Source organism: Drosophila mojavensis, unplaced genomic scaffold (assembly GCF_018153725.1).
Source record: "Drosophila mojavensis isolate 15081-1352.22 unplaced genomic scaffold, ASM1815372v1 contig_108, whole genome shotgun sequence".
Taxonomy (NCBI): Eukaryota; Metazoa; Arthropoda; class Insecta; order Diptera; family Drosophilidae; genus Drosophila; species Drosophila mojavensis.
Window position 1 is genome coordinate 1664553 of NW_025318636.1, and position 8448 is coordinate 1673000.

Consider the following 8448-nt stretch of genomic DNA (forward strand, 5'->3'; position numbering starts at 1 on the left):
TTTTATAGGGGGACGAACGAAATACGGTATGAACTGAATTTTGTGTGTACGAACTTTTCACCAAATTGCAAACTTGAAAATGTTTTTTGCGAGTCAAAATAAATATTTTTATGTAAAGAGCTGCGCAGATTAGGCTGCCGCGCTGAGACCATGACAAGAAATAAACATTTTTGTCGCGTATGGCTTAGCTCGCTCGCCCTCTGAGCGAGATAGTTATCATTTTTATACTCATTCGGGAAAGTAAATTATTATACACATTCACGAAAGTGAATTAGTACATTGGTTGTGTGCAATCCGTCTTGCTGTCCGTCTGTCCGCTATTGAAGCTAGAGACTTGAAATTTGGAACACATACTCGTGTATATCTCCGATTTATAAAGTGTTAAACTTTTCCCGATCCGCCCACTAGGGGCGTGGCAAATTGGAAAATGAATTTTCCGATATGCCAGAAATCATATTAGTGTAAGAGCTGCAATGTGGAATGTCGGATCTATATATCTACATACCGTCGTTAACCCAATTATTGATGCTGGAGACCTTAAATTTTGTATATATACTCGGGCTGACCATCCAAGACCAAAAGCTTCGTCGGATATATGTCCGCCCATATGGGGATAGTTAAGTTTCTAGTAACCTCATCTATCTATAACCCAATAATAATTTTTACGCCTCTTTAGGGGCGTGGCATATCAAAAAATAGCCTGTAATTTTACGTTACGAAGCAGAGCATATAAGAAAAATCGATCAACACTCATTTGCGAGCTTTAGTATCAGTCCTTAGCACGGTTCAGGGTATCTCTTAGTCGACTCTGCTCGACTATAAAACTGTATATGTGAGTGTCAGAGGTGAACATATTACTTATATAAATATAACATTTTGCATATATAAACATATGTACATGTATGTATTTCATTTGTAATCATATTTCTTGGTATTAGAAGCACCGTATTTGTACACAAAAATTTCTAATTACAGTGGAATCCGTTTATAACGGCGTTCAAGAGACCGACGTTTTTACGTCGTTCCTCGTAGGAGGCTTAAGCCAGAAGGAGCGAAAAAATACATTTCTTATTTTTTTGCCGGTTTAATTTCTCAATCAAAACAAAACAAGGAAGGATGCTCTTTTAGAGACTGCTCGGCTAGGAGATACCCTGCACTCTACCAGCTGATATTCTAATCATTCAGCACTTCTATTATGTACACATACATACACATGCATCCACACGTACCTATAAGAATGCGCCCTGCTAACTGCGCAGTTAGCAGCGACAATATTATGAGAATTTATTAGTTGAATACTTTTTCTTGTAGATGATCATATGGTTAAAATGTGTGTACATTCCAAACCACAAGTTTCTAGTACTTGAAATGCGTTTTTTACAAATTGTGGGCGAAGGGGCATGATATTCAAATTCATCGTATCGACACTAACCAGACAACACATAGACTAGATATGTAGATCAAACTTTTTTGACACCGAAAAATCTGTCTAGTAGGTACCAAATAACTTCGTATTCGCTGGGTTCGGTATTTGCTGGCTCGGGTAATGAAAGATAGCATGACGAAATCAGTACGCTACAAGCACGCAAACGAAATGGTCCCGTTGTATGCGCTTTTATTGTATACCCTTCACTCAAAAGGAATGAGCTGGGATCGTAGCGAATTTCAATTTCTGTGCGCTGCTGCTTTTTGAGAGACCATAGAGAGATATAGAGTGAGAGAGAGAGAGTAGGACAAATAGCACATAGCCGGGCTTCATATAAGAATGGCACCATTTCGTTTGAGCGCTTGCAGCACGCTGATTTTGTCGTGCAATATTTTCACTGCTCGAGCCTCAAGAGACTGAGCCGAGCAAATACGAAGTTGTCTAGTCTCCTCAGCGCATTTTTTCGTCGTTGAAAAAATTTGTTCTTGATGTCTAGTTTATGTGTTCTCTGGTTAGTGCTATTAAGAAGCATAATAAAATCAGTCTCACTAGAACAACCAAACGTTGCGGTTCTTCTCATCCACTCGCGCACAAATACTCGCCAACAATAATTGCACATTTTCAACCGAAAAAATTATCGTGATACACTAAAAAGTTTATTAAATGCTTTGCAATATATCGGGTTGCGACTATAGAAACTTCATGTACTAATTATTGCTAAAATTACTGATTAAGTCATAAAGGCTCATTTGAAAGTCACTCTACAATTCGAACCATACAAAATTAACAAACTATGAAATCGAGAGGCAATTATCTTCCCATCCCATACATACACACACATATGCAAATGTATATATGTATGTGTTCAAGGTAATTGCCATTATGTGTTAGTGTGGGAAACTATTCTTGTTGCCTGTGGCATATTGTAAGTGAGTATGTTCATAATACGTGAACAGTGGCGTGTGCCTGCCACGGTTTTTAATTGTGCGAGCGATTTCGAACTAAATCTGCAAAGGGTGTGCTAAACGATCTTATATTATCACTTAAATGTTTATTATTTTTAATTTTATTTATTTATTTATTTATTTATTTATTTATTTCTTAATGCTATTGACAAGAACGAGAGTCAATTTTAATTTAAAAAAGCCTATACAAAGTACACGATATAATTTCAATAGTAACACCAACCCGATGGGGGTATTTTATTTGCCAGTCCGGCCGGCTATGCCCACGTCTCACAGCCAAATATGGTCAGTGATACTATTGAAGCTATGAAAAGAAAGTGTTAGTAAAAAAGCTTAAAAAAATAAAATATTAAAATGTAGGTTATAAACAATATCTAGCATAATTAAAATAATTCTTAAAATAATAATAAAAAATAAAATAATAATAATAATAATAAAAAAAATAAATAAATAAATAAAATGAAAGGAGTTAAAAAAACAATAATAAAAAAAAAAAGAAAAAAAGAATAAAATAAGAAGAGATAAAGTATAGAAAAAGAAAAAGGACGGTAATAAAAGAAGTTGCAAGAAAAGTTAATAAAAAGAATAAGAAATAATAAAAAGAAAAGGGTAAGGGAAGAGCCAAAAATAGAGTATAAGAATAGAATTGAGAAATCACTAACACAACATTAGCAGCAAAAACGTATGCCAATGCTTATGCCTGGGCATTGTGAGTGATTTCCCTAAGATAAGCTGATAGTAAACTTTTTATTTTAGGAGGAGAGAGCTCTAAGGAAAAAACGTGATAATATTTATTAAAATTAACACAAAGAACATGAAACGCACTGTGCAAAGAATAATCCCTAGTGCACACAGGTAAATGAAGCGAACGATAGTGTCTAGTTGCTCGGGACGGAACCAAAAAATTTAGACGACCCAACAAAGAGGACGAATCAATATCACCACTAATCAATTTATGCGGAAAAACAATTCCTAAAATTGTTCTGCGATTGGTTAGCGATGGAAGATCAATTAGCTGGAGCCTACTATGATAAGACGGTAATCGTAAATTACTGTCCCATCTAAGGTCTCTTAAGGCAAAGAGAAGAAACTGTTTTTGGACCGATTCGATACGATCCTGATACAGTTTATGTTGCGGAGACCATACGACAGAGCAATACTCTAGGATAGGACGCACAAGCAAAGTAAATAAGCGCTTGGTAATAAACGGATCTTTAAATTCCTTAGACCAACGTTTAATAAAGCCAAGCACACTTTTGGCTTCATTAATGATGGTAGAAATATGAAGATTAAAGTTAAGTTTACAGTCAAAGAACACACCAAGATCTTTGACTGTAAAGATGCGTTCTAAGGAAATATTGCTAATTTTATAATCAACAATTAGAGGAACGGTACGACTGAAGGTCATTGTCATACACTTTGAGCAATTTAGGTCAAGCTGGTTTGCCGCACACCAAAGTTGAAATGTATTTAGGTCATCTTGAAGGTGAATATGTCCATTTGCCCTGGAGTATGGAAGGCAAAGTTTTACATCATCAGCATCTTTTTCTTGATTTGTTTTTTACATATTGCATTTTGTTTTCTATTTTTATATTCATTAAATTTATTAAATAATATTAAACAGATTCCTATTTAAAACAATTGTTTTTATGAATTCATGACTTCGATAGGCAAGCACACGATCATTGATACAAAATAAGGTACTTAAATATAAACGCGATTCTGCAATTCAAGCCCAAAATCGTTCACACCATTCTAAAATGTAAGCCTACGCCATGTTCATGTCCCATGCATACACACATGCACACACACAGGCATACAAATGCTTCTACAAGTGATATCCCATAATTGTGAGCATCACATCCCATGCGTACACACAATCACATCTACATACATACATATGTATGTGAGGACTTCACAAGATCGACCAAATGCAAATGCTGGGCTTTAAAATTGCTACAAGCAGCCAGAGCTTCGCACACAGGCATAAAATTGCTCATAGTACATGTAGCAAGGGACAGTGTGTGTGTGTGCGTGCTCAACACGAAAACATTTTCATTATGCGCACCAACGTTTTTATACCCTTCCCATAAATAATAACAAAAAAGCAAACAATTTGCATGAACAAACGATTTGAAGAGTTAGGTGTGCTCTTCACACAGAAGGGAAGAAACGGCAGTCTAAAGCGGAGAAATTTCATGATCTGATGATTGTGCTCACATGCATACACACATATACATACATATTTGAGAGAGCAAAGAGCAGAGAGAGAGAGAGAGAGAGAGAGAGAGCAAGAAAAATATTGATCATGGAGGCATCTTTCGTTTAACATTTGACCATCACGGTCGACCGCATGAAGCGAAATGATCAACTGTATATACGCAGTAAATCTGAAGTCTGCAACTCTAAAAGTGTCCCAATAAAACTGAAAAAACAAAATCAATTTTTCGGATAAAAAAGCTATCAGTATGTAAGTTAACATTAACATAGCATAAGCATATTTCCCTCTCACTTGCCGACGCTTGTTACATGGTGCCGACGAAACAGCATTGAATTCAGCGCCCTGACCACAGCGGACAGCAACAGTAATCTGACACCTTACATTAGTGTGGGTGTGTCAGCATCACTTTCGAGCAAATCGGCGCGCCGATTCGCTGTCCCACAATTTTAGTTTTTAGTTCTGCTTTGTATTCTCGAGAAAACGTCACGAAGAAATCCATTACTCCGGCACCAGCCGTAAATTAAAAGTCTTTTATTCTCTCAGCCTAAGCGAGAGATGACGGGGAAAATAACTTATTTAAAAGTCTTTTATTCTCTCAGCCTAAGCGAGAGATAACGGAGAAAATAACTTATTTGGCGCCCAACGTGGGGCCCGAACCCACGACCCTGAGATTAAGAGTGTCATGCTCTACCGACTGAGCTAGCCGGGCAAGGAAAACTTCGTTGCAGACGCCCTTTCAAGACAGAACATCAATGCTCTTCAGGAAGAGGCCATGTCCGATGCAGCCACAATACACAGTGAGCTGTCCCTGACCTACACGGTCGAAACGACGGAAAAACCCTTAAATTGCTTTAGAAACCAGATAGTGCTAGAACAGGCCCAGTTCCCAAGATATCGTAAGTTCATACTTTTCGGCGAGAAAAACCGCCACATCATCCACTTCACAGAAAAGGACGGAGTCATAAATGACATCAAAGACGTCGTGAACCCGAGCGTAGTTAACGCCCTTCACTGCGATTTGCCAACGTTGGCGGCAGTCCAACATGAGTTGGTCAGGTCATTCCCAAACACAAAATTCTTATACTGCAAGAATTTTGTCTCAGACATTACGGACAAGTCTGAACAAAGAGAAATAGTTGAGGCCGAGCACAATCGAGCTCACAGGGCAGTACAGGAAAACATCAAACACATTCTTAGGGATTACTTCTTCCCTAAAATGACAAAAATAGCTAATGAGGTGGTAGCGAATTGTAGAATTTGCGCCAAGGCAAAGTATGACCGACACCCGAAAAAACAGGAGTTAGGTTTAACCCCGATCCCCTCATATGTCGGCGAAATGTTGCACATCGACATCTTCTCCACCGACAAGAAAATGTTTTTAACTTGCATAGACAAATTCTCAAAAATGGCCGTGGTATATCCAGTAACGTCCCGAACGATAGTAGACGTCAAGACGCCCATTTTGCTGCTAGTAAACTTGTTCCCCAGAATCAAAACAATCTGCTGCGACAACGAGGCGGCATTCAATTCCGAGACGATCACGTCTCTTCTAAAAAACGGCTACAACATAGACGTCGTAAACATGCCCCCTCTGCACAGCGTTTCTAACGGACAAGTCGAACGCTTCCACAGCACCTTGGCGGAAATAGCCAGATGCATGAAGCTAGACAAAAAAATTGACGATACCGTTGAGCTCATCCTAAGAGCGACAACAGAATACAACCGGACAATACATTCAACAACTGACATGAGCACAATCGAGGTCATGTACTCAGTCGCGGAAAATATAAAGCGAAAACTCGAGCACGCACAAAAGAACAACATGAACAGGTGCAACCCGACCAGACAGAACAGGGTGTTTGAAGTCGGAGAGACGGTTTTAGTGAAGAGCAACAAAAGGTTGGGAAACAAACTTACCCCCTTATGCTCAGAGGAAAAAGTGCAGGCAGACCTAGGAACGTCTGTTCTTATTAAGGGGAGGGTGGTCCACAAGGACAACTTGAAGTAGGAAAAAAAAAAAAAAAAAAAAAAAAAAAAAAAAAAAAATGAAAAGGAAAATAAATTAAAAAAAAAATGAAAAGGAAAATAAATGAAAAGAGAAAAAAAAAAAAAAATAATAAATAGAAAAAAAAAAATGAAAAAGAAATGAATGAAAAGGGAAAAATAAATATAAAAAAAAATGAAAAATGAAAAAGAAATAAATGAAAAGGAAACAAAAAAAACATCTAGAATTAGTCACTTCTCGCCGGACAGGCCCCTCGTCGTGCCCCTACTTTTTATTACGGTTGCTAAAGCTCGGATCACCGACTACCCCCACTCACGAAACACGAAATTGGCACGCCCCGCTTGTATAAAGCTCTTCTAGCTAGGAACAGGATGCTTATAACAGAGATTCAAAATTTAATGCTCACAGTAACGCTGGCGAGGTCAAACATAATAAATCCCACAATATTTGATAATCAAGATTTGGAGTCAATATTAACTGAGCACCCCACATCTGTCCCCATTGTCTGTCTGATGGAAACTTCCAACATAAGGGTACTACAGTCCGATCACATAATCATAGATTATCCCATGATTAAGTCTATATGTATGAAGGTCAGCATTTTCCCGGTCTCGTACGAACACATCGTGCTACAGCTGGATGCCGACACCGTAGCGGAGTGTGACAACGAGGCACTGGCGGTCACTAGCTGCGCAGCAACAACATGTGCGCCCTTCTGCAAGCTGGCGGTACATGACACTTGCGCCCGTGGACTACATTCGGGATCTGTGGCACTCTGCCGCACACAACCCAGCCACTTGGAGACTGTCACCCAAGTAGACGACGGCGTTCTGACCATAAACGAAAGCCCGGCCCAAGTGACCACGGACGACGGCCCAACAATATTGGTAAACGGCACCTTCCCCGTCACTTTCGAAACGTCGGCCATAATCAACGGGACCAAGTACGTGAACCAGAGCGAAGCCCTTAGCGAGAAACCAGGCATCGCCGTGTCACCTCTTCTCAACGTGATCAGCCACGACCCAGTCCTCAGCATGCCACACCGTCAGAGGATGAATCACCACAACCTGCAAGTCTGGAGGAGAAGACGAGCCTCGCACGAGATCCAGGGGGGTTGAAAATTTTAGTTTGAACGAGGTCGGTCAAAATCTTAAGGGGAGAGTAGTTAACATTAACATAGCATAAGCATATTTCCCTCTCACTTGCCGACGCTTGTTACATGGTGCCGACGAAACAGCATTGAATTCAGCGCCCTGACCACAGCGGACAGCAACAGTAATCTGACACCTTACATTAGTGTGGGTGTGTCAGCATCACTTTCGAGCAAATCGGCGCGCCGATTCGCTGTCCCACACTTTTAGTTTTTAGTTCTGCTTTGTATTCTCGAGAAAACGTCACGAAGAAATCCATTACTCCGGCACCAGCCGTAAATTAAAAGTCTTTTATTCTCTCAGCCTAAGCGAGAGATAACGGGGAAAATAACTTATTTAAAAGTCTTTTATTCTCTCAGCCTAAGCGAGAGATAACGGAGAAAATAACTTATTTTGTATAAACGCGTCGATTTCAGAAGATATAAGAGCTAGAGACTTCAAATTTTTTTTAAAATGTCCGTAATTACAGCGCGCATATCAAGTTTATCATTAAAAATTGATAACTCATCCCGATCTTTTTTTTATCGATAAAAAACCTTATCGAAAACCAGTTATAAAATTATATCTCCTACACCTTTATTGCTAGAGTCTCCAAATTTTTTATCTATGCTAATATGCAATTTATGCAATTTCGGTTTTTGTTAAAATTTACCCCCCACCCCCATATCCACCCCCCCACC

General features: G+C 39.1%; 1 non-coding gene across 1 annotated transcript; it reads right to left on the bottom strand.

Annotated features, from left to right (window-relative positions):
- Positions 1 to 5248: 5248 nt before the first annotated feature.
- Trnak-cuu lies at positions 5249 to 5321 on the bottom strand. Its single transcript has one exon. It is a non-coding gene; the product is annotated as a tRNA-Lys (tRNA).
- Between the last annotated feature and the right edge of the window lie 3127 nt (positions 5322 to 8448).